The sequence below is a fragment of the Arachis hypogaea genome, chromosome 7 (assembly GCF_003086295.3).
Source record: "Arachis hypogaea cultivar Tifrunner chromosome 7, arahy.Tifrunner.gnm2.J5K5, whole genome shotgun sequence".
In the NCBI taxonomy this organism is placed as follows: Eukaryota; Viridiplantae; Streptophyta; class Magnoliopsida; order Fabales; family Fabaceae; genus Arachis; species Arachis hypogaea.
In genome coordinates this window covers 68,576,836-68,603,549 of record NC_092042.1, presented here as the reverse complement: position 1 = coordinate 68,603,549, position 26,714 = coordinate 68,576,836, and the positions used below count along the sequence as shown (strand labels likewise).

General features: G+C 37.7%; 1 long non-coding RNA gene across 2 annotated transcripts; it reads right to left on the bottom strand.

The window, feature by feature from the left end:
* Positions 1–17,988: 17,988 nt before the first annotated feature.
* Positions 17,989–23,565, bottom strand: LOC112703350 (uncharacterized). 2 transcript variants are annotated; one of them, XR_003154567.3, is made up of 3 exons: positions 22,719–23,565; positions 20,685–20,910; positions 17,989–18,674 (listed from the first exon to the last, which is right to left on the bottom strand). It is a non-coding gene; the product is annotated as an uncharacterized lncRNA (long non-coding RNA). The 2 variants fall into 2 exon arrangements; XR_011864109.1 differs by lacking the exon at positions 22,719–23,565 and having other exon boundaries at positions 20,685–22,665.
* Positions 23,566–26,714: the final 3,149 nt, after the last annotated feature.

Here is a 26,714-nt window from a genome sequence, read left to right as displayed (position 1 = left end):
TTCCAACATCAAATGCATTTTTTTAATATTTACAGAAAATTATTGTGCACCAAAAATTCACTAAATATCCTTCTTTTTGTTATTTTCATCCGTCTAAACTAAATATGTTTAGACTCAGTTATAACAGTTTTTCAATTCAATTAATATTTAAGCAACACATATAGTTAAATTTATTAATATACTCACATTTGTGTACCAATAACAACCGAAGAATTTTGTATCATAAATCCATTAAAAAGTACAATAAAGCATACCAAAAAACGGATATTAGCAAAAATGTTGACAAACCTAGTAACAGGAATCTATATTTTTTCATACTCGTGCGGCTCTCATCTCCACGGTGGTAGCTAAAACACGTTTCTGCGAAAATCATAATTTATAACAAACGTATTAACACGCTGTTTTATTTTTTACGCTCCGATGCTAAAAATAACTTAATGACATGTAATCCTAATTTAACTCTAACTGGCCTCCGTGACTTATTTGCCGTCCTAAACCTTGTTTTCATTTACGTTAGTAACAATATTATAACAACAGTATTTTCAAACTGCGTGTCACAAACTCCAAATTTTGTATCGATGGCTGTACACAAAGTTTCTAACCACAAACATAGTTGTTAGCTTTATTTGAGGTTCACTAATTGGACCGTCCGATTTCTATACCTTCCGCAATTTCGTACAATACCAAAAATTATAATGTTTCATTATATCACTACTCTTGTTTCCATACCTAAAAACAATAGCCGTCTTATATAGCGTTCAATCATTATATCGCCAACCGATATACTTACATATTTGAATCTTTCACTATCTTAATTAGTCAATGTTCTAACATATAAATAGAATCAACACATTTAACGTGCAGCTAAACTGTATTCACTTCAACATATTTTTACATCTCAATATTTCTCCGATACTGCATGTGTGTTCGGATTACAGTTTACAAATAAGAGTTTGCATAAAATTGATTTTGCAAATTTGATTTTGATCAAAAGTAAGTTTGTGTTAAAGTGATGTATGTCTGATAATTTTTGTATCAAAATAAATTATAGTAAAATAAATATTGTTTGGCTTATACCATTCAAAATCACTTTTAAATAAAAAATTACTAAAATAAACATCAACTTAAATTTTTTTTATATTGTCCTATTATTTCAATTTAGATATTTAAATTGATTTTATTAGTTAATTTTATAATAAAATTAATATTTACTTACTAAAATAAAAATAACATATAAAATAGGCAAAATATATTTTTAAATAAAAAAATATAAATTTTAGATATATATATATATATATATATATATATATATATATATATATATATATATATATATATATATAAAAGAATATTTAATCAAATATGTTACATTTTTTAAGTATTAAATGTTACTTTAGTATTTTTTTACATCGAACTCTTTTTCTAATACTCTTAATAATCTTATTTTTAATATTAATTTGAAATCCAATGTTTATGATTTTATTATTATCTATGATTAATTTTTTTATCTAATTTATCGTTTTTAATGGAATCATTATCTGTATTATAAAAAATTATACTAAAACATAGTATACGAGAATTACAATTACAAAGGAAAGTACTGAAAATGATAAAAAAAATTAAATAATTGTTTTACAGTGATTGAAACAAATCTAAAAGTTCTTGATGATCTTTTTATATAATATATTTTAGTACTCTTTTTTTAGTATGTCATAATTTTTGATGATTATTATTATTTACAGTTAATTTTTTGTTTAATTTACTTTACCTAATAGAATCAATAAATCATATTATAAAAAGATAATAACACACATAATACACAAAAATCACAATTATAAAAGTGTATAATGTCAAACAAACAGTTGAAAAAAATAATAAATAATAAAAAATAGAGCTCATATAAATAGAAATAACAAGAATTTTATAAATTAATACAATAACATATATAAAGGATAAATAAATGGTTACTATCTATGGCTAAAAGTACTTTAAGAAAACGCAGAAGTTAAAAATAGTTGCTTCTCGTAAAGGTGGTTTTGGGCAGCAAAATCACTTCCGCGTTCATGAGAAAAAAAATTTGCCAAACCAAAAGTTGAAGCTTTCAAAAAATTTAAATGTGCTTCTTTCCTTCTAACGGATTTCCAAACACACCCTGCATGAGTTATACTTTTACTATTAATCCAGTAGTGCCTACTCAGATATTTAATATTTGTTCAATCATATCTTTATTCATTACTTTTTAAATTATATTAAATTATCCAAAACAACTACTTCCTCCTAAATAAACTAGGTTTTCAGTGGTCACAAAAAAATTTCAAGTGCATATAATCTTTCTCTTTTTTTTCCCCTGCCTTCAATTGGGTCATGCAATCTTTTATTTATTTTTTTCTTTTTTCTCGGATCAAGGGGTCATATACCCGTTACTTACTTATTGAAACCATCCCACCCATTCAATCATGATTCTCTCACAGTCCACTTTCATCCAAGGCCTTGTATGCAGTCCATTTCAGCCAGGCCCAATTCCCCATCCAAGCACAGCACCTCCTTTTCTAACGGAGCCAATTTCCTCGCGTCCAAGCACAGCTACTCGGCTTCGTGCAAGCTTCAATTCACCCCTTTCAGCGAATAGTCAGAAGCGGGCTCCCCTTGGACACCTGTCACCATGAGATAACTCTAAGAATAATATCTGTATCCTCCGATCTGTACCTTATAATTACTCTATAAAATATACATAATAACGATGACGTCAAAAAAAAAAAGAAAAGGAAAAAAAAGAAAAGATGAGAGCCGCTACTATTGTGACTTGTGAATGGTATCTAAAATAGTTATGCATATGTATTTATAAATGTTTTCCAGCAGCAAAATCATACTATTAACTTATGTCGTAATTTATCAGAGAAATAGTGTTTATTTTTATCAGTTATACATATAACCAAGCAAATTTTCAACTAAAAAACATAAGCAAATTTTCAACTAAAAACATACCTCTATTGGAATACATGGGGCCGTGAGATGCGTAAATCTGTAGTCCAATAATAAGATTGGGAGCATCATGGAAAAAAATATTTTTAAGACCTTGAAAGATCATGTTGTAAACAAAAATAATAAAAAACACATGGGGTGGTTAACAAATAAAGAGTAACAGTTGGAGGAAATTTAGAAAAATAGACAGTTATTTACGAAATGAGAATTTTTTATTACAACAAAACACTAAAGTCCATTAATAGGTAGGATTAAGTTAGATTGGGATCACTTGAAAGCTTCGTTTGGACCACCTAAAAGCAGATGACACTTCATGTCGGAAGAGATCGAATGATTGAACGGTGCGAACGAATAGATCGGAATCTAACCAACTTGAGGTTCATCATAAGGGAGACAATGGACCATATGGGGCAACCAGTGATGCAGGTACATTGTGTCAATCATGTTTGCCGGAGGTTGGTGGAGGTATGCTCCCGAAATTGGTTTCAATTGGGAGATCGTGCCTTCATCATGTCTCCGAATTGATAACAAATTCGGTGTTGCAATGTTTATGGTGTCTGATGTGGGTACAAATATATAGAATTTAAATGTTTAATTTTATTATGCATTTAATGTGGGTAGTTGCTGTTTTTAAGTTGTGGAGATTAAAATTAAAATCGAAAAAGAAAAATTTTACGAAAAATTTCATCACCATTAATGAAATGTGTTCAGCTGTGAAACCTTTATATGATGAATGTAGTGATGAAATAATGGAAGAGTAGATTTGGACCCATTTGTAATCCTTGTCCAGACAGTACGATGTGTGTAGTTTTTCTTATGCTGTTGACAACAGTTATAAGTTTTTGATGTTAGATGTTTTCGTTTAGAGAGTTACACAGACAAATAGAAATTGAAAGTTATTAAAATGTGTGTTGAAATTGCTGTTGGTTGTTACATATGAATGAATTGTAGTTGGATCTGGCATATGTACGAGATTATCTTCTGAGGTGTGTGATATAACTGTCTGTTGGTATTTATGATTGATAATGCCAAGTTTCACTTAGTGTGATATGTGAACTATGTCAGGCGAATGGGTTTGCGAAACGAAATTACGAGGTTTCATCTAATTTTAACAGAGTCCATGTGCCGCAGGTGTGTGTGTTGTTCAGTTTTGAAGTTTATAATTTTTTTCTGCAGTTTATGTTGATGTGGCCCATTGCTTGGTGTCACGCATGGCCTATGTTGTGTGTTTTAGGTTGGGGAGGATGGGATGAGCAGCGAAATCGTTCCTATCGAGGAACAGAAGCGGTGGATTTATTAAAAGTAGATGCAGGTATAGAAGTAGAAGAATCAATGACGATTGTTGATGGGATTGGGTCATTTAACACAGTTGACTTTTTAGTTCTGACAGCGAAGGACATCCTGATAACAGAGTTCATAAATTTGTAGGCCGCTTATGACTACTACAACGAATATGATCGCATTAAGGGATTCTCGGTGAGGAGGTCGAAGATGGGTTGCAGAACAAAGCAGGGGTCGGAGGGTGAAATCATTTGGCAGATATTCGTGTTCTCGAGGGAAGGAAAGCGAGAGGAGAAACACATGCAGCGGAAAGATAAGAAGATGGATTCTCGACCTACCACACGGTGCAGGTGTGAAGCTCGGATAAAGGTGCACGTTGATGATACTAGTGAGCGATGGTATGTTGAAAAATTTTGTGATAACCATAATCATGCCATGCTGGATGCGAGGTTTAGGGGTCTGATGCGGTCACACAGAACAGTGAAGGAAGGTGATTTGCACCAAATCAGTTTGATGAGGAAAGCTGGCTTGCGAGTGACGACGGTAGGAAGCAAAGGCGGGCGGGCACAACATATGCTGAGGTCACGTTGAAGTTCTTGTCAGGTTTAAGGAGTAATGATTGTGGAATGTTCTAGAAATACTCGTTGGATGGTGACAAGAGGCTTCAAAATCTCTTCTGGCACGACGGTACAAGTAGTTATGACTACAGTGTGTTCGGGGATGTCTTGGGATTTGATGCAACGTACGGTTGGAACAAATACAAATGCCCATTGGTAATATTCTCAGGTGTGGCCATCATATGAGAATGGTGGTGTTTTGTATACCCTGAGTAATTAGTATATAATTAACCAATAAATTAATTATTAATCATCGAAATAGAAAATTAAAGTTTATAGTTTAATGAAGTAGAAATAATTAAAATATGAATTTTGACACTAATTTTAAGAGTTTTTGGCCCAAAGTTGGGCCAAATGGGCTGAACTAAGCAAACTAGGCCTAAAACGGGCCCAAGGACATCATATAAAAGCATAACTCAACCTTCTTCTTCCACCTTTCTTTATTGAAACACACTGGAAAATCTAAAGAAGGGTAAAGGGAGAGCTCAAACCCTAATATCTAATTCCATTCTACCATAACTTTCAATCCGGAGCTCTGATCACCACAATGTTTGTGGCCACGTGACCATCGCGTCGAGCTCTACAAAGCCCACTAACCAATTTGGTAAGAAAATCTTGATTTCATTCTCTCTCTCCAATTTTCAAAAATTAAACTGTGGATATTGGGATTCATGGTTGTTTTGGTGCTTCAGGATCAAATTATTTGTTCAATTGATGCATGAGTAACTTGTCTATCAACAAATTTCTCTTCGGCAAGTATACCGAATTGTTGTCAAGTAAAAACTCACAATAGAGTGAGGTTGGATCCCACAGGGATTGATTGGTCAAGCAACTTTAGTTGGAAGAGTATGCTAGTTGAGCTAAACAGAATATAGTTGAGAATTGCAGAAAATTAAATGGCGGGAAAGTAAATTGCATAAAATAAGGTGCAGAATCTTAAATAGGTATTTGGGGAGATGAAGATGGAAATAAATGGCGGAAAGTAAAGAGAATGGGTGAGATCAGAAATGGGGAATTCATTGGGCTTAGGAGATGTTGCATTCTCCAGATCAAATTCATTCTTATCTCTTCCTCAATCAATGCATTCATTGATCTCCTTGGCAATCTTAAGTGATTGGATCCCAATTCCTTGGCAATCCAATCTCTCTAAGCTTGAACAATTGTCCAAATCCTTGATTTAATTGCTCATGGGAAAAGATGAAGTGTGGTCACTGATTATACCACATGTATTTCCAAATCAAAGTCTTCGGAGGATTACATGTCACTATATCCGCCCAAACCCCAATTTGGTCCAACATGAGAAAGCATTGCTAGCATGATCTCCTCATCCCTTTTTCAAGGCTCAGAGGAGATCCAATTATGGAGAGTTTCTTTTCCAAGACAACTAACCAATTGAATTAAGATCAAAAGCTTTCTAGTAAATCAAGAGAAAAGAAAGGGGAAGAAGAATGAAAACTATAATTGATCCATCAAATTACAACAGAGCTCCCAAACCCAATGAAAGGGGTTTAGTTGTTCATAGCTCTGGGAATGGAAAATGGTAGTGAAGAATACATGCTTAACTAGAAAATACAGAAAAATAAATATACAGAGGGTAGTTCTCCAAAGTGCCAAGCTTCTCTATAGTTCAAAACTATTCCTATATATACTACTCTTCTTGATCTTCTAGTGAGTGCTTCAAGTCTTGGATATCGGCCTTAAATCTTGAGTTGAAGCAGTTACAATCTACAGTGGGCTCAACTTGTAGAAAAGTGTGAGTTAGGCATGGGTGTTAGTTAGGACGTTAGTGGTGTTAACGTTAAGTGAAAATGTGGGTTCGAGAACGTTAGTGACAATTACCCTTTTTACTAACGTTCCAACCCAAAATGGTCCACGTTAACTTCAACGTTAGTGGCACTAACGTGACCACTAACGTTGCCTCTTGGTCCTTCACAAACATTATTGGGAATCACCTTTTCCAATAACGTTGCATTGTGCCCCCTTTCCCTACGTTAGAGTTCACATTAGTATAACTAATGTGACTCATAACGTGGGCATGCCTAAGCTTCGAGAGCGTTAGTGACACTTACCTTTGTTACTAACGCTCCAAACACCCCTCCCTCCCATGTTAGAGCTCACGTTAACTAGGTTAATGTGGCCACTAACGTGGTAGTGAATGCCATCTCCAACGTCAGTGACAAAGGTGAGTGTCACTAACGTTGGCTCATCATGCTTAGCTCCACGTTATCTCTCACATTAGTGGTCTTAACGTGACCACTAACGTGGGCAATATTGGCTTAATCCAACGTTAGTTACAAAGGTGAGTGTCACTAACGTTGGCATTGTCTTCCCCTTCCACGTTAGAGTTCACGTTAACTAAGTTAACGTGACTCTTAACGTGGCTAATTGCCAATTTAGAGCGTTAGTGGTATTCACTTTTACCACTAACGCTGGAGCTCCCTTTTTCTCCACGTTAACTACCACGTTAATGTAGTTAACGTGGCAATTAACGTCGGCTATGATGGCTTCGAAGATGTTATTGGCGATTACTTTTCTCATTAATGTTGCAAGCTCATTCCCATTCCACGTTAGTGGTCACATTAATTAGATTAACGTGGCTACTAACGTGGTTCTTCCTTGCTTCATTTGTCCTGAAATCAAGCAAATAAAGTGCATCAAAGCTCTAGTCCAAGTCATGAGATTATGCATCATCAATTTGTCATTCAATCCTTGCATAATCCTCATGAAATCATGTAAAATTCACAATAGTTTCTTAAATCAAGGTGCAAATGTAATTTCATCCAAAACATGCTTATTTCCTAAGAAAATGCATGAAACTACCCTAAAACAGTAATGAAAAGGTCATTGAAACTAGCCTAGATGCCCTGGCATCACTTGGCTTCTGAATAGAAGGCCCAAAATTGGCGTTCAACGCCAGCCTCCTGCCTCATTCCAGGCATCGAGCGCCCAAAGGAGGAGACTAGCATCCAAACTCCCAAAGAGGACCCTAAAGCCAACGTTCAACGCCCTAGAGGCCTCATAGCACGTGGATCGCATCAAAGTTCAGCCCAAACACTCACCACGTCGGCCCCATAAGTGGATTTAAGCACTAAAAGACTGTTTTACCTTTATGTAATCCTTAATCATTAGTTTAGTATTTAAGGGATTTTTACATAATCATAGAGGACTTTAAGCCATATTTTCATTATCACTGTGTTTTCTATCAGTATGAGTCTCTAAACCTCCTAGGTTGAGGGGAGGAGCTCTGCTGAGTTTTATGGATTAAGAAAAGTATTACTGTTTCTCTTCAATTAGTGTTTGATTCAATTCTGAGATGTATCTTCGTTCTTCAACTTGATGAATGGAATGACCCGTGACAATCATCTCCGTTCTACATACTAAGACCGCGTGCCGAACAACCACCCGTGTTCTTCTTGGGTTCATGTGAATACGCAACTGAAAAGCATCGAATCACCAACTTGATTATACATCTCTTAGACGGCTAATCCACGACCTTGTTGGGGACTTCTTGAGACACCAGTTCAGCCGAGGTATAGGGAGATTAGGTTCTCTGTGGTAGAGGCTAGAACCCAAAGGCACAACATTCTCTGATATGGAAGATTCGACCTTGTCTGTAGCATTTTAAGTAGGATCATTAAGGAGAATGGACCGCAGGAGCTTCACCCTCAATCAGAATGGATCCACACTAACCCTGGAGTTCAGATCTGGAGGAGATTGGTGACTGCGACCAATTGAAGAAATCAGTAAGACCAGAGTTAATCCAGAAGGACAAAGCATCTCCAAGCCTTAACCATCTTCTTATTATTATAATCAAACTTAGTAATTCGGTTTTTATTCCTTTTATGATTTTAACCAAATCCAACAACTCTTCTATCTGGCTGACTAAGATCTACAAGATAACCACATATTTCTTCAAAACACAATCCTCGTGGGGTCGTCCCTGACTCCCTCAGGTATTACTTGGACGACCCAGTGCACTTGCTGGTACAGTTGTACAAAGTGTGGAGATTCGTGCACCAGAGGACAATACCCATTAAGTGAAAAAATCATGAAAGCCAAGGTCCCTAGAAATTTCAAAGCACCTGACATAGACCTCTATGATGGGACATCCGACCCAAGCCACCACCTTAGCAACTTTAGGAGCTAGATGTACCTCGCTGACGCCTTCGACGCGTGTCGCTGCAAAGCTTTTCCCACAACCCAGACAAAGGCCGCCATGAAGTGGTTCGACGGACTACCCCCTAGACCAGCCACTAAGTTTGACGACCTGGCCAGGAAATTCTTGGCAAGATTTTCTATCCAAAAGGACAAGACAAAGCATGCCTCGAGCTTACTAGGAATAACACAAGGAGACAGGAAAAGTCTCCGGGATTACATGAAAAAACTCAACAAAGCTTGCCTCAAAATCTAGAGTCTACCAACAGAGGTAGCGATTATGGGATTGGTCAACAATTTGAAAGAAAGGCCGTTTAGCCAGTCCATATCCAAGCGACACCCGTCCTCTCTAAATGAAGTACAGAAAAGGGCGAAAAAGTACATCAACATGGAAGAAAATTCCCGGTTGAGAGAGATCCCTTCAAAATCTAACTTACCATATTCAACCTGGGATAGAGAGCAACAATCTAAAACCAAAGAGCAGCCAAGCTCGGAGAAGCCCCGAAAGTGCCACAGCTACACCCCTCTAAGAGTTTTCCTAGTAGATATCTATAGAGAGATATGCCATACAAAGAAGATCTCACCACCCTGCCCGATCATACACAAAAAGGGTGGAAGTAGGACCGAGTATTGTGAATACTATAAACTCAATAGACACTATACCAATGAGTGTTATGACCTAAAGAACGTCATAGAAAAGCTGGCCAGAGAAGGCCTGCTTGACTGATATTTGGCCAGGAGATCCGACGACCAAAGGAAATTTAGGAGGGAAAGAGGAAGAAGGACAACCACAATGCCTTCCTCCCACCCCAGAGCATCACATCTACATGATCAACGGAGGATTTGCAGGAGGAGGGATAACAAAGTCGTCACGAAAGAGGCACCTCAAAGAGGTATACCAAGTCAGGGAAAGCAGCCTGCCGACCGACTTTCCCACCATCTCCTTCACACAAGACCTGATACCCAAACACGACAACCCCATGGTATTAACCATAATCCTGGAAAACACACACCTCCACCGCACCTTAATAGATCAAGAAAGCTCGGCCAACATCTTGTTCAAACCTGCCTTCGACAAGCTCGGACTAGAATTAAAAGACTTGAAGGCATACCCGGATAGCTTATTTTGACTCGGAGATTCCCCAATCCAACCCTTAGGCTACATCTCCATCCATACCACCTTTGGAAAAGGTGCAAGGTCAAGGACTTTAAGCATTGATTACATAGTAGTCTACGTAAACTTAGCCTATAACTCCTTAATAGGTCGAATAACTCTAAACCAGATAGTCATTGTTGTTTCCACGTTAGACCTCTGCATGAAGTTTCCCACAAGTGAGGGAATCACCACAATAAAAGGGGACCAAAAGCTTGCAAGAAGGTGCTACAATGAAAGTCTTAGCTCTAAGACTAACTCGGGCGGAAAGGAAGTTTACACCATTGAATTAGGAGGCCCCCGAGTTCATGAAGAATTGCACCCCCGACCTGGGGGTGAAACTGAAGAAGTTTAAGTCAGGAATGTTCCTAACAAAATGATAAAAATAGGGGCAAACTTAAAAGAGAACCTAAAGAAACAACTCATCGACCTACTAAGGTGAAACTCCAACATCTTCGCCTAGAAAGCTTTCGACATGCCTGGTATAGACCCCGACCTAATGTACCATAAGCTCGTCGTGTACCCGGTCTCCCGACCTATCCAACAGAAATAAAGAAAGCTCGGACTCGAGTGGACACAGGTCATGGAGGAAGAAGTACAGGCCTTGCTGGAAGCAGGGTTCATAAGGGAGGTAAAATACCCACTGTGGATTGCCAATGTCGTATTGGTAAAAAAGCCCAACGGAAAGTGGATAATGTGTGTGGATTACACCGATCTTAATAAAGCCTCCCCCAAAGACCGCTGTCCACTGCCAAGCATCGATGCTTTAGTTGACACAGCTTCAGGCTATAAGTACCTTTCCTTCATGGAACCTTACTCGGAATACAATCAAATCCCAATCGACATACCCGACCTGGAAAAAACCTTGTTCATAACCCCAAAGGCAAACTACTACTATGTCATAATGCCTTTCAGACTAACGAATGCAGGGGCTACGTATCAGTAGCTAATGAATAAAGTATTTTCCACCCATATAGGAAAACTAATGGAAGTTTATGTGGATGACCTACTCTTTAAAACACAAGAGGACAAGGCACTGCTATCCAACCTCTCCGAGGTGTTTTCCACCATAAGAAAACACGGGATGAGATTAGACCCCATGAAATGTACCTTTGCAGTGGAAGCTGGGAAGATCCTAGGGTTCATGGTGACCTAAAGGGACATAGAAGCGAACCCAGACAAGAGTCAGGATATACTTAACATGAAAGGCCCGACCTGCGTGAAAGAAGTACAACATCTGAATAGAAGACTAATAGCCCTATGCAGGTTCTTACCTGGGCTAACCTTAAGGCCACTCCCTTTCTACTCAATCCTAAGAAATTGAAAACAATTCGAGTGGACCACAGAGTGCGAAAAGGCCTTCCAAGACTTCAAAGCATTCCTGTGGCAACCACCCATTCTCACCTGACCTATCAAAGGTGAATAACTTATGCTGTATCTGGTAGTCAACAATCAAGTAATAGCAACAGCCCTAGTCCGGGAAGACAAAAAAGAGCAACAGTGCGTCTACTTCGTCAGCAAATCGATACAAGGGGCTGAGCTGAAATATCAGAAGATAGTAAAATTCTCTTATGCCCTCATCCTCACCTCTCGAAAGATACACCCATACTTCCACGCCCAAACAATCAAGGTCCGCACAAATTAGCCCATGAAGCACATTCTGCAGAAGACAGACCTAGCAGGGAGAATCCTACAATGGGCAGTAGAACTGTCCGAGTTTGATCTTTAGTACGAAACTCGAACAACTATTAAGTCACAGTATTTAGCTGACTTCATCGCTGAATATGCCGATAGCCCGGAAGAGCCCATCGCATGGAGCCTATACGTCGACGACTCGTCAAACAAAGCCAGAAGTGACGCGGGCGTCATACTAGAAAGTGACCAAGGGACTCGAATAGAACTATCCTTGAAATTTGAATTCCTTGCCTCTATCAACCAGTCAGAATATGAAGCCCTACTGGCTTTCCTGAAACTGGCCATGGAAGTCGTAGCGGAAAGAATAACAGTCTTTAGCGATTCACATGTTGTCACCTCACAAATCAATGGGAACATGTAGGCCAAAGACCCCACTATGAAAAGGTATCTGGACAGAACCCTGGAAGAACTCGATTACTTTAAAAAAAATGAGGTTTGGGACATAACTCGGGAACACAATGCCCGGGCAAATGCTCTCTCAAAGCTAGCCAGCACCTAACCAGGAGAGAATAATAGGAGCCTCATCCAAGAGACCATACAATCCCCATCAATCTCAAAGGAGGAGAAGGTACTAAACATATCTAATCAACACTTAGGGTAGATGACCCCATAGTCAGCTACCTTAAATACGAGATCCTCCCCCCAGATGAGAAGGAAGCAAAAAAGCTAAAAAAGGAAGCGCAAAACTACACTTTGGTCCATGATGTCCTATTCAAAAGAGGGTTCTCAACACCTCTCCTAAAATGCTTCCCGACCTCCGGCACGAAGGAAGTCTTAGAAGACGTTCATAGTGGCATGTGAGGAAATCACCTGAGAGCTCTAGCCTTAGCCAAGAAAGTGATCCGAGCCGGCTTCTTTTAGCCGACTTTGCAAAAGGAGGCCGCCGAGTTCGTCATAACATGCCCTCCTTGCCAAAAACACACCAACTTTCACGTATCACTCCCTGAAGAGCACATCAGCGTCACCTCACCTTGGCCTTTTGCAAAATGGGGACTCGACCTCCTAGGACCATTCCTACTAGGATCAGGCCAAGTAAAATATCTCATAGTAGGGGTCGATTACTTCACTAAGTGGATTGAAGCAGAGCCCTTAGCCACCATAACCACTCAGAAAAGTCATAAATTCTTGTACAAAAACATTGTCACAAGGTTTGGAGTTTCCCACTCCATCACCACGTACCACGATACTCAATTTACTGATTCGAGCTTTAAGAACTTGGTGGCCGACTTAAAGATTAAATACCAGTTCACATCGGTGGAACACCCGCAGGCCAACGGGCAAGCCAAAGCTGCAAATAAAGTCGTACTGGCCAGGCTAAAATGCCGACTAAAAGACGCAAAGCAAACTTGGGCTGATGAGCTCCCCTAAGTACTATGGGCGTATCAGACAACCCCACATTCCACAACGAGGGAATCACCATTCTGACTTTCCTATGGAATGGAGACAATGATCCCCATCGAAGTAAAAGAAAGGTCACCTAGGGTCATGTTCTATAATGATGAACTCAACCCACAGGCCTAAATAGAAGAGCTCGACCTGCTCCCAGAAGTTCGAGAGAGAGCTCAGATTAGAGAGGAATTTCTAAAGCGTCGAATGGCTCTAAGGTACAACCAAAAGGTAATCAAGAGAAGCTTTGTTGCCAATGACCTCAACCTACTCCGAAATGATATTGGGACACAAAAGTCGGGTGAAGAAAAGTTGGTAGCAAACTGGAAAGGGCCATACAGTGTAACTGAAGTCCTAGGTAAGGGTTACTACAAGGTGTCCGACCTCCATGGGCGGGAGCACCCGAGGTTCTGGAACGCCTGTAACCTAAAAAAATATTATAGTTAGAAAGCCTTGAACCAAGGTGCACTCTTTTTTCCCAATAATAAAGGTTTTTTAATGAGGCACCGGGACAAGGCTCAGGAGCACTCGTGCCTTTACTAACCGCTTCTATAAAAAGATGGTACGCTTTAATAAAATTTCTCTATGTTTATCTCGACCTAAAAAGTTTCCTATCTCAAATGCATTAATTTATGCTCGAGAAAACGCAAAAAGTCATTGCCCGACCTAAATATCGTCGGCAAGCCGAAGCGACGAGGCTTAAATTAATGTAGGAAGTTACACAAACGACTCGTAGAAAGCAACCCCCAACAGGTCGGATAAAAAATAGTCGTAAAAGTAACTTGATAAAAGCCCGATCCCACAAAGTCGGACCCAAGAATAAAAGGAAACTAGGACATACAAACAACTTCCACCATTCCGCCTAACAAGAAGGAGCCACACCCGAGAAGGGATCGACAATGTAAAGTCGGATAACAAGGAGTAGACTCCAGCAAACCTTGGAGAACAACACAAAGCACACATAACACTACTTAAAAGGTTGTTAGCATAACTAAAAATAAAAGTGTTCAAAAACATGCACAAAACAAATGTTGAACACTACTTAGAAAGTTGTCAACACAACTAAAAGTAAAAGTGTCCAAAAACATTCACAATGCAAGTGTTAAACACCACTCAAAGTTGTGAAGAATGACCAAAGGAACACGCAAAACAGTTGCAAAACAAGTCCTAGGTATTACTTGGAAAGTTGTTAAAAAAACAACTAAAAATAAAATTTTAGTGTTCAAAAGGACTGCTAAGCTATTACAAAATAGGAGCGTCAATTAAGATCCACAAGTCGGGTCATCACAAGAGCGAGTTTAAACAACAATCATAAGGGGTCAAGCTTCTCCCCAGACACAGCATCCGCAGCTGGAGGCGAAGGAGGAATCGTTGAAATTGGGATGGCATCGACGATCTCAAGAGAAGCGCCAAGAGTGACAACCTCCAGATCATCCGCAGAACGGACCTCCTGAGCCGATGAAATCGGGCCGGACAGGGCCTTAGGGTCGGGCGTTGGAATCTCATCCTCATCTGGAGCAGGAACAATCTTCCCCTCAACCATAATATTAACCATTCTAAAAAGGGTAAGGTCAAGATTGGGAGCCAAAACATGAACTTGACCCTTCAGATTTTCATAGATTTCGGCCATCCCCTTCACCACATGGCCCTAAAGCTCAGCATAATCATCATAAGCCGATTGAAGCTTCTTGGTGCGCATACGCAAACCCCACACTTCCGTACAGGCAGTACGAGCAAGTGCACTGGGTCGTCCAAGTAATACCTGAGCGAGTCATGGTCGATCCCACGAGGATTGTGGCTTGAAGCAAGCTATGGTTGTCTTGCAGGTCTTAGTCAGGTAGAATCAAAAGGTTTATGTTTAAATGCAGTTTGATTGTGAAATTGAAAGGGGTAAAACAAATTGGAATAACTATAGGAATTATATGAAGGGAATAGAGTTTAGAGTTGGAGTTGCTTTGTCTTTCTGAAGTAACTCTGGTACTACTGCTCTCCTTGCTTGTGAGTGATTTCTTCAATGACAGGCTGTATGTGATTGACACTGGTTTGAACAGCTGCCAATACTCCTCCGGATCTGAACTCTAGGTTTAGTGTGGATCCATCTCTACTTGAGGGTGAAGTTCCTGCAGGCTATTCTCCTTAATGATCCTACTCAAAACGCCACAGACAAGGTCGGATCTTCCGGATCATATGTTGCATCTTTGGATTCTAGCCTCTACCACAGAGACCCTAATCTCCCCAAAAATTTGCTGAACTAATGTCTCGAAAAGTCCCCAACGAAGTCGTGGATTAGCCGTCTGAGAGATGTATATTCAAGCTGTTGGTCGTCCTTGTCCGGTGAAAGATGCATTCTGACCCAAGTAGACGCGAGTGTTTGTTAGGCACGTTCGTCTTAATGTAATAAACAGAGCTAATTGGTTAGATCATCCTATTCACCACGATGAAGTATGAATATACATCTTAGAATTAATCAAATACAGATCGAAGAGAAACAGTAGTACTTTTATTAATTCATAGGACTCAATAGGGCTCCTCCCCTCAACCTAGGAGGTTTAGAAACTCATACTGAAAGGAAACTACAATGTAAAACATGTATGATGGTAAAAGTTTAGTAAAAGTGTGTGTATAACATGAATTAAGTCCCGGAAATACTAAACAGATGACTAATAAGGGTAAAACAGTCTATTTAGTGCCAAAATTCACTTCTGGGGCCCATTTGGTGAGTGTTTGGGCGGAGCTTTGATGAGATTCACGTGCTATGAGGCCCCTTGGGTGTGTAACGTCAGCTAGGGGATCCTCTCTGGGCCTTTGGACGCGGGCTCTGCTCTTTGGGCGCTGGATGCCTGGAAGGGGGCAGGAAGCTGGTGTTGGACGCCAGTTTTGGGCCTTCTAATCCGAAGCAAAGTATGGAATATTATATATTGTTGGAAAGTTCTGAAAGTCAGCTTTCCATAGCCATTAAAAATGCTCCATTTGGACTTCTGTACCTCCAGAAAAGTTCTTTCGAATGCAGGCAAGTCAGATCCGGACAGCATCTGCAGTGCTTTTCTGTCTCTGAATCAAACTTCTGCTCCATCTCCTCAATTTCAGCCAGAAATTTCCTGAAATTGCCCAAAAACACAAAAACTCATAGTAGAATCCAAAAATATAATTTTAACACTTAAACCTATAAAAACTTAATAAAAGATAAATAAAAACTACTAAAAACTATATGAAAATGATGTCAAAAAGCGTATAAAATATCCACTCATCACTTCTCCTTCGCATTAAACAACTCCCCATAAGTACGAGAGTAGCTCTCCTGAGCCCTTTTCTTCATCTCCTCTGCCACCTTTGACGATGCCTCCACCTTATTTGCCCGAGCTTTCGCCTTTTCTAGATCCAACTCCAACTTAACACTTTTTTTCTCCTATTCAGACTTTAAGCCATTCAACCTCTCCACATCAGCCACGACAGGCTCCAGAAATACATTGGTAGCACTGATAGGAGACTTCTTAAACTCCTTGGCAATGGTTGTGCTCAAACCAGCCATCCAAATACAATTTCGAGCTATGTACTGAAGATGGTTGAGGATAGACACATCATCGATAGACGCAAAGCTGTATGGCAGAATGTGCTCCTCACTCCAAGCAAATCCATCAAAATCTTTATCATTAATATTATGTCCCACAGTTTTCTGCTTTTTGGGGGCAGGATCCGAAGAGGTCGGAGATTAAGATGCGCTCGAGCTCGTCATAAGGGGATCAGGGGGAATCAAATGAATGCCAGGAGTGAGCATGACCTGCCTCTGACCCTGAGGACCCGAACTCGGCTTCATGGGAGGAAGTTGTGAAGAACCCTCACCAGCTCCCTTTCTCTGAAGGTTCTGGGTAGCCACAGTCTTATTGGTCTTACGTAGGAACTTTATGGACGTGTAACCCGAAGCCATCTCTGAAAAATAACAAGAATCACTAAAGGAACAAATACAAGGAAAGAAAGACATAACAAGAGGTCGGGTATTTGATGTAAGAATAAATGTTGATCTAGAATTTTAAAAAAATAGACTCTCGTTACAAGTATAGTCCAAATCGGCAATGGATTCTCACTCAAAGTTTTACTCAAAAGGGTTTTTACAATCAACACAAAATAACCGGGAGTTTTAAATCCTAGGTCATTTTTCCTAAGAATTGCAATTAAGTGCTCAATTATTGGCTATGAGGGATAATAGGTTGTGATTGTAAGTGACAAGAAAATTAAGAGGCAAGAAATTAAATAAGCATGGAAGGAAATTAAAACTCAAAGCAATTAAATCAAAAATGGAAATTATATGACAAAAAGGACTATTGGCAAGGATTAGAGAATTGAGAATTCCTATCTTAGTCATGAACCACAAACATTGTAATTGCATAGAATTAATCCCAATTAGTCTATCCTAACATCGAGGATAAGTCAAAAGGGCATAATTGATCTCAATCCATAAGTCCTAGTTAACTCACTAATTACTTAGTGAGCGTCAATGGAAACCAAACCAACTAACAATCCTAACACAATGTAGAATGGACATCCATAACTCAAGTTCACTTAATTACCAAATTCCTAACCAAGAGTGTGAGAAACTATATAAAAGCTAAAAGATACATTTTATCAATCACCTAGCATGCATAAAAGAAAAATATCATAAATTGCAATAAAAATAAAATCTATACTACCAATTGCAATAAAATGATAATAACTCAAGTAGCATCAAAGAAACATAAAACATTAAAATTGCATTAATCAAACCAAAATTGACAAGAGTATTCATAAACTAAAAATGACAAAATTCAGAAAATGACAAAAGAAATTAAGAAAATCAAGACAAGAAAGCATAGATACATAAATGAAACTATATTAAAACAAGAATTAAAATCTGAAATTAAAAAGAAACTAAGACAAAAACCCTAAATTCTAGAGAGAAGGTGGAGCTTCTCTTTCTAGAAAAACTAAGCCAAAACATGTAAAAACCTAAACCTAATTGCTTGCCCCTTCATCCTTCTTCAATTTGACTTGAAATAACTTCAGAAATGAGTTGGAGTGGGCTTTGGATGCCCAAAAATCGCTGCCCAGCGAGTTGCAATTAATGAAATCACGTTCCAGGACTTGTGCATACGCATACTTGCTGATTTTCTTCCTGTTCCTACGCACAAGTGTGTGCATACGCACACCCAAACTCCATGTCCAGTATGGACATATACATATCATTTTGAAGCATCGGATGTTAGCTTTCCAATGCCGTCGATACCGCATCATTTGGACCTCTACAGCTCAGGTTATAATCAATTTAGTGTGAAGAGGTTAGGATTGACAGCTTTGCAAGTCTTTCATTTCTTGAATTTTTCCACTTTGCATGCTTTCCTTCAACTTCTTCAATACATTCTTGTCTTCAAAACCTTAAATCACTCAAACAAACATATCAAAGCATCAAATGGGAGAAAAGTGAATTAAAATTGGCAATTTCAAGCATAAAAAGGATGTTTTTCACAATTAAGCACAATTAGGAGAGAATTCACAAAAGTATGCGATTTCAATGAATAAATGCGAGAAAATTCAATGAAATCTACCTAATTAAAGCAAATAAATACCATGAAATGTGGATTCATCACATTTCCACACTTAAACAATAGCATGTTCTCATGCTATACCAAAGGAAGACAAGAAGGGGAATCAACAATTATTCAATGTAACTATCTATATGCAATCTATCTATATGTATGTAACTATTCTACCTTATACTATCTATCTATATGCATTTGGTTAGTCCAAATAAATCAATTTCCAAGAAAGCATCTATATCAAGCAGTGGCAAGACAATCATGTCCAAATCACATTCTCAATTGAATTGAGTCATATAAAATAATTTAACAAACTTGCAAGATAACAATGATCATAGGTGAAAATATGGAGTTGAGTAATTGAACCCTCACCAGATATGTATATGCACTCTAGTCGCTCAAGTGTCTAGGGTCAATCCACTCAATTCTCCTCTAATCATGCTTTCTAAAGTTTGTTCTTTCTCTAACCAATCAACAAAAATCTAATGTACATATGCAAAAATCATGAGATCTTTTTAAGGTTGTAATAAAGCTAAGGGTAAGGGTAAGGATATATATATATATATATATATATATATATATATATATATATATATATATATATATATATATATATATATATATATATATATATATATATATGGCTAAGTGAGCTTGAATTTGAATCTTTAATTAACCTAAGTTATCACCTAGTACATACACAACCTATAAAATTCTAATGTCTAGCTTAGCTACCCATAATCTCACTTTTACATATACACACACTCATGCATCAAATTCAATCCCATCACATATACATTGATTATTATTGAATTTCATATTGGGATAATTTTGTCCCTTTTTTTTTTACATCATATATATATCAACTCATCAACGCATATGGTTTTTATAATATTACATGAGCATGTACCCAAATTCCCAATATTTTTCAACAAAGAATAAAACACATTTTTATCTACCAAAATTTCCAAATCTTTCCCACACTTAGTTGACACACACACCCACTATCCTAAGCTAACCAAAGATTTAAATAGGAAGATTAATTATTTTCCGCTTAAGGTTAGTGATGGCAATATAAAAAACAAAAGAGGATTATAAAGGCTCAAAATGGCAAACAAAGGTAAATAAAATGGTAGGCTATTTGAGTTAAGTGAGCTATAAAGAAGTGATGGCCTCAATCACATAAATGCTTAAATATACATTAAACAATGGATATATAGAATTAAATAAACCAAAGATTGCAATCACAGAGAACAGTAACACACAAGAATGAAATAAGTAGTCAAATGATGTGGCCACACAATAAGGCTCAAAACTCACAAGTTGTGTGCTCTTTAACTCAAAAACCATATTCCACAATGCATAAATCATGCAAGTTTCAATGAAAATTTTTAACTCAAATCAATTTGAATTTTCAATGCCTTATATACAAAAAGTAAGCTTCTTGAAAATTTCATTAATTGACTAACTTATTCTATATATGTATATAATGTATGATTAGATGGAAAAGGTAAAAAGCCCTAAGTTTAATTCCTAATTCCAATCCAACCAAAATAGCAAGTTTATAGGATATCAAACTAGGTGCAATCATCACATCATCCCAAATCACAATTATAATTAAAAACGAAAAAAAAAACATATGTAAAAGCCAAGATTAAAAGAAGATGTAAAAATATGCATAACTACAATATAATACTAGGTTATGTACAAACAAAATGAAAAAGTGCAATAAGGTAAGTAAAAAGTAATATAAAAAGGTTTTCAAAAAGATAAAATATATACAACACAACTAAAAAGCATAATAACAATAAAAACTGAACTACAAGTGTTCAGAAATGAAATTGTCACCCAAAATATGCTTGTTGAAGTTGCACAGCCTCCCCACACTTAAGATGTAGCCCCGTTCTCGATGCTCAGATCAAGCGGAGTGGAAAGAATCGTCGCTACCATCGGCTGGGGGTTCTTGTGCCTCCTCCGGCTCATGATGCTGGGCCTCCTTCTCCTCAGAATGATCGGATGGAATGTTCGGCTTAGGTGGAATGTCGGTGCTGCTGGAGAAAATGATTCTTCTCAACTGAACAGAAGCAGAAAACTGAATCACAAAACAGTATACATATGAAGTGAACAAATGATGTAAATTTGAATGGAAGCATACTTGAGATTCAAGTTAAAAGCAAACAGAAGTAACTTCCAATCAAATTAAGTAATCTAAGATAGCTGACTTGCTTGTTTATCAAAGATAAAGAGAAGAAAGGAGAATTATTGCTATGCACGAAGAAAAAGAAAACAGTTAAAAAGTTAAAAGAAAAGTTAGGTGAAATGGAAAAAGAAAGTTAAAAGTTAAGTGACGAGGAAGAAAAACATTAGTTGAAAAAGAAAAAGAAAAGTTAAGAGTTAGGTGAAGAAAAAGAAAACAATTAGTTGAAAAAGAAAAACAAAGGTTAAAAGTTATATGAAGAAAAAGAAAAAGTTAGTTGAAAAAGGGAAGAAAAGTCAAATGTTAGGTGCATAGTAAAAACATTCCTTAATTCCAAAAAGTTTTCAAAGTTTCAAAACAAGAAGTTTATATTAACTTCTCAACAATTCAAGATGCCAAAATAAGTAATGCAAATGTATGTGTAGAGCACATAATCAAGTAGGTATCATCACAAGCAATTGGCATAAGTAAAAACAATATGGTGTTGACAAAGTAAAAAATATTGAGAAACAAGTTAACCAAGGAATATTCAAACACCAAATTCCAATGAGGCATGAAAGTCACAAGGTTGAGACAAGAGTTGAAAACTTCATGCCCTATGTGACTCAAGGCAATTTAGGCAAAGAGAAAAGGAATCAACTTAGTCACATAGGAAAAAGAAATCTTCAACCATGTGAGAGCATGTAAAAGAGGCTTTTCCTTTAAAAGAATTTCAAGTTTGAGGTCAATTTAAAAATTCATTCAAAACTCATTCAAAGCTCAAGAATAATATACAATTTAAAACAAGCAAGGAAGTTAAGGCATTGACCAAAACTTGCAAGGGAGTCCTTGAGGAAATTTCCAAAACATTTTTAGCAACCAAGATCTATTGACACAGAATTCCATCAATTAGAATCTTGTTGCACCAAGTAAAATAATATCATTTAATAAAACAAGGTTAGGAAAAATCCTACAGCATTTCAACAGTAAATTGGTCTATTTACCAATTTCAATCAATCAATTCAGATTTCCTATGAATGCTTTAATAATTAAATTCACAAAATTCATATATGTTTTCAAAGGAAATCAAAAAGTGAGCCAAAATACAGCAAGAACAAAAATATAGCACCAAAACAATGAAAGATTTAACAAGCAGGCAATCTGAATTCAAACACTCAAACATAAAAGAATCCAATGATTAGGTTCAAATTGGAAAAACAAGAAAAATACAACACCAAAATAGCAGAAAGGCATAAAGATAATGGACTCAGTCAGTATTTGTTCCATTGAATTCAACTTGCAAATACCATTCCAAGACAATAACCATTTCACTTGCAAGCAGCATGAATTCAAGAAATTACTTATAACTAAATCCAACAATGAAATAAAACTTCAGCAGCAATCAAATTGAATTCATAACAGCCCTCAGCAAGAATCAAGCAACAAAAACATTACGCAACGTCAAGAAACCAATTGAGTACAAAGGCAAGGCATCACCAGCAACAACCAACCAAATTTCAGATACAAAATTAACCATTCTGAACAGCAGCAGTAAACAAAAACAAACCTAAATCAACTATCCACACCAGATTCTCTAACCACCTAATAAACTAAGCATGCATAAACTAACTAAACTAAGCTAAACAAACTAACTAATCATCCTTAATCAAACAGAAATAAAGAAAAAGAAAAAAGGAATTGGAAACCTAGAAGGAAGGAATGGAACAGAGGTGGGGAAGGCAAGCACTGGAAGTGTGTGGGGGCAGCAGCGGAATTGGCCGGACTGCTGGTGGTGCTGGCGCAGCTAGCTTCCCTGGGGTCCAGTGAAATGGAAACAGGGGACATGTCCTGTACCCGCTCTCGCAGGAAGTGGAAGGGGGAAACAGAGAGAAGGGGATGGTTGTGAGTGGAGGTTAGGTGGTGCGGGTTTTGACCGCACTGGTGATGACGCGGCTGGGCGGGGTGGTTGAGACTGGAGGTTGAAACAGGTCGACGAGGAAGGGAAGGTTGCGATGTGATTCGACGCTGAGAAGAGACGCGAGTGGGAGAAGAGGGTCGCGGGGTTTTGGTTCGAGGCTGACGGTGATGGTTGGCAGAGTTAGGGTTCGGAGAGGGGGTAGTGATGGGTCGGGACACCGGTAAGGACGCTGTGGCGAAGGCTGGGTGTAGGGCTTGGGAACGGGCAAGAGAGAAGGGTTAAGAAAAGAGGAAGAAGTGATGGGGTGAAAGGACGGCGGCTCGGTGGTTTCCGGTGGTAAGGAGCAGCGGTTGAGGTTGATGGTGGTGGTAGTGGAGGTGGTGGAAAGAAATTGAAACGGAAGAAGAGAAGAGGAATTAACATTGGGAAAGAGAAGAGGGAAATTGAGGTGCAAAGGGTCTTAGGGCTCGCAACAGAAGGGGGGGTGGGGATTTTTCGCATTCGTGCGTACGCACCAAGATGATGTGTGTACACATTCATGTGTATAGGGTTATCGGGCGTACGCACTATACTGTGCGAGCCCCGCGGGCAGAGGCCTTGAATTGAATTGTGTGCACGCAGCTATGTGTGCTCACGCACATGTGACCTCTTTTTATTGTTTTAAAAGAGTTTCGTTTAACATTTCAGTATGCATATAAACAAAAATAATAAAAATATGCAACTATTCATATTAAACTTTAAAATTAACCCAAAAGTTTTTTTTCAAATTAAAATCATTGGACTATTCAAATTACTTGTAATATGCATAAACAAAAATCTACCAAAACTATTTCAACCATCCAAAAACTAGTTAAAAATTTTAAACATGCAATTCAAGACAAAAAGGCAATTTAAAACAAAATTATTAACTACTCACATATGCATTTTAAAACAAAAACTTATGAAAGCAAGCTAACAACCAAGAGACATATTTACAAGCAAAAACAAGCAACCAATCAAAAGCAAACTATTCACATATTAACAATAGCCAACAATGTAACACCATTGAAACTCTCCGGCAACAGCACCAAAAACTTGATGTAAGAATTAATATTGATATAGAATTTCACAAAAATAGAATCTCGTTGCAAGTATACTCCAAATTGACAATGGATTCTCAATCAAAGTTTAATTCAAAAGGGTTGTCACAATGAACGCAAAATAACCAGGAGTTTTAAATCTCGGGTCGTTCTCCCTAGGAATTGCAATTAAGTGCTCAATTATTGGCTATAAGGGATATGAGGTTGTGATTGTAAGTGACAAGAAAATTAAAAGGCAAGAAATTAAATAAGCATGCAAGGAAATTAAAACTCAAAGCAATTAAATAAAAAATGAAAATTAAGTGACAAAAAGGACTCTTGGCAAGGATTGGAGAATTGAGGATTCCTACCCTAGTCATGGATCACAAACATGGTAATTGCGTAGAATTCATCCCAGTTAGTCTATCCTAACATCGAAGATAAGTCAAAAGGGCATAATTGATCTCAATCTATAAGTCCTAGTCAACTCAATAATTACTTTGTGAAAGACTAGCGTTAATGGAAACCAAACTAACTAACAATCCTATCACAATGAAGAATGGACATCCATAACTCAAGTTCACTTACATACCCAATTCCTAACCAAGAGTATGAAAAACTATACAAAAGGTAAAAGAGACATTTTATCAAACACCTAGCATGCATAAAAGGAAAAATATGATAAATTACAATAAAAATAAAATCTATACTACCAATTGAATAAAATGATAATAACAACTCAAATAGCATCAAAGAAATATAAAACATTAAAATTGCATTAATGAAACCAAAATTGACAAGAGTATTCATAAACTGAAAATGACAAAATTGAGAAAATGACAAAAAAAATTAAGATAAAGACAAGAAAGCATAGAAACATAAATAAAACAACATTAAAACTGGAATTAAAATATGAAATTAAAAAGAAACTAAGACATAAACCCTGAATTCTAGAGAGAATGGTGAGCTTCTCTCTCTAGAAAAACTAAGCCAAAACATGTAAAAACCAAAACCTAATTGCTCCCCCGTTTATCCTTCTTCAATTTGGCTTGAAATAGTTTCATAAATGAGTTGGATTGGGCTCTGGAAGCCCAAAAATCGCTGCCAGCGAGTTGCAATAAATGAAGTCACATGTCAGGACTTGTGCGTACGCACAGGTGTGTACGTATGCATACTTATTTATTTTCTTTTTGTGCATATACAAACCCAAACTCCATGTCCACTATTGACATATGCATATCATTTTGAAGCCCCGGATGTTAGCTTTCCAATGCCGCGGGAACCGCCTCAGTTGGACCTCTATAACTCAAGTTATGATCAATTTAGTGCGAAGAGGTTGGGATTGACAGCTTTGCAAATCCTTCATTTCTTGAATTCTTCCACTTTGCATGCTTTCCTTTCACTTCTTCAAGCCATTCTTGCCTTCAAAACCTTAAATCACTCAAATAAACATATCAAGGCATCGAATGGGAGAAAAGTGTATTAAAATTTGCAATTTTAAGCATAAAAAGCATGTTTTTCACAATTAAGCACAATTAGGAGAGAATTCACAAAAGCATGCTATTTCAATGAATAAATACAAGAAAAGTCAATGAAATACACCTAATTAAAGCAAATAAATAGTATGAAATATGGATTCATTAGTATTACCTAACTCGGATGGGAGATGGCTGGGATCCCCCATGAATTTCTTCGTATCTAAGTGAGGAGCTCGACCCTAGTGCTCTTCCAGGACCCCAAAAATGTTCTTCTCCACCTCATCTAAATTCTCTAAAGTATACTTAACTACCACTAAGTTCTCTTGCCACCAGAGGAGAAAGAGGGGCTCATCACTATTGTCCAAAAAGAAAGGATGAACATCCTCTACAGCTTGGACTTTAATTTGAAGTCGTGAAAGGAGTCATCAAAAATCGAAAATGCTTTCCTACCCTGGGTGGCTCTAAAAGAAATCCAGGATGCTTTTCTCTTATGCGACTCGGGCTTGGTTAAGACGAACTGGTACAAGAAAAGGCTAAGGGAAGGCCGAACACCTAGTTCTCGACATAGAATTTGAAAAATTTTCATAAACGCCCAGGAATTGGAGTGAAGCTGGGAGGGGGCTACGTTGCAGGTCCAAAGGATCTCAATCTCAAATTCGATAAAAGGGAGAGTGATGCCTAGTTTAGTGAAAAAGCAGTCATGAGCATAGAAGACAGGCGCTCAGAGCTACTTAAAGGTGGAAAACAAACCTTCTCCTCGGGATCAAGGGCAACTAGTTCATAATTTTTTTCATCCTCCCTATTATCATAAACCTATGAAATCTCCTAGACTGGTCAAAATACTCCCGATCTACCACCATCACGCAACACAGGACTACGGAATTTATCCAGTCAGTAAGGCCAGGGGAAACCTTTGAAGACATCTCTGTAAGGTCCCTACGAGACAAAAAGCTACACCTACAAGCACAACAATAAAGAAAACAAAAACCATCACTATAGAAATCTCGATCAGGGGCAAAAGAGATCGGGTAAAACCACCAAGTCAGGTAAAAGACATCATTCCCATTAAGAAAATGCTTAACTAACTAAAAGGTGCCCCCACCTCACAACATCAATATCACGACACAGCGACACCCTTTGGAGGCAACAGAAACATAAACAAGGCACAACTCAGAGACATGAATATCTCAAAAAGAACCCCTTAATATCAAGCGTATTATCCCAACAACAGCAATGCCAAAGTCGAAA